The sequence below is a fragment of the Lolium perenne genome, chromosome 7, assembly GCF_019359855.2.
Source record: "Lolium perenne isolate Kyuss_39 chromosome 7, Kyuss_2.0, whole genome shotgun sequence".
Classification (NCBI taxonomy): Eukaryota; Viridiplantae; Streptophyta; class Magnoliopsida; order Poales; family Poaceae; genus Lolium; species Lolium perenne.
In genome coordinates, this window is record NC_067250.2 from 178,187,851 (window position 1) to 178,189,177 (window position 1,327).

The window sequence follows — 1,327 nt, forward strand, 5'->3', positions numbered from 1 at the left end:
CCGCCGACCGCCGCTCGCCACCGGTAAAGCCCCAGCCGCCCCTGCCCTCTTTCTTCCGTCCGCCCCGAGCCTGCTTGGCGAGACGAGGGAGACGATGGCCTCCCTCCGATCGTGCATGCGCTGCGTGGCCGTTGCCACGTTGGCCCATGCAGGCCTGGCCCGCCCGGGCCCCTCTCCCCTCCTTTTTCTTATTTTTCTTTTCCCCCACCGCCACCTGGAAAACCACCTGGGCCGGCCCACTTCTCCATGCCCGCACGGCCCAGATCTTCCCGCCCCTTTCCAATTCGTTTAAAAATTTAATTGCTGTTGTATTGTGACAAAAACCAGTGACACTCTTTCGCAAATAACTTGAGTTATATACACCTAAATCCAGTGAAACCAATTGCATTAGATCAGAAATTTCATTAGCTTTCCAATGCCACTGGTCCCTTATTTTTAGGATTTTTCTACGATTTTTGGTGAATTAAACTTGTTCTATGTGTACTGCAGACTCTAGCTAATTCCTAAAATTGTAGGATTAATAATTTTGGGTGAATCCAATTGGGTTAGTCTTGCTTTAGTACTGGCCATCTAGGAAAAATATTGTTAGTATCTGTTCATGCATATTTGTTAGTGTTAGTAATATGTGTGTATCACATGAAATGTTGAACCAAAACTTTTTTTTTTGTTTATTTAAAACCTTTGACCACCTCTTTGTATTAAAACTGGTCAACCTATGTTTTATTCTTGCCAAACAAAACTTCTGAGATTTAAACAAAGTTCTATTGTTTTGCTTAAGATTTCAAAATGGTGTGGCATATTGTTTACTTCCTAGTATTGGGTAGTGTTTTGTAGCAAGATAAAATAGGAAAAATGATTTGTGCCTTTCCAAAAATGTTTGAAAATAAACTATGAATGCTTTTGATGCACTTGTCTTCTTAGTGGTGTTATCTACCAGGGGGTATATAATTTATGCCTTGGTGATACCCATAGAGGCATTTGTTTATTTTTTATGCTCTCATGCCTTTGTTAAGAAAGATCAATTGGTTTTATTTTAAAGTTATTTTGAAATAACTATAAGTCCTTAACATGATAGCCCTTAGTTGAGTGGTTAGTTTCTGATTGTTGCATGTTTGTTTTATTAGTACAATGTGTTGATTGTGTTCCTTTTATATTTTCCGGCGATAGATGCGAACAATTTCGGAGAAGAGGAAGAAGTGGTTCGGACAAGGATTTCATTTATATTGACGGGATTCTTATATTGATGAAGTTGAAGAAGTCCAGGGACAAATAAGCCAAGGCAAGCCATCTATTGATCTCTGATTGTGATGTCTCCTTTTGATGTCAC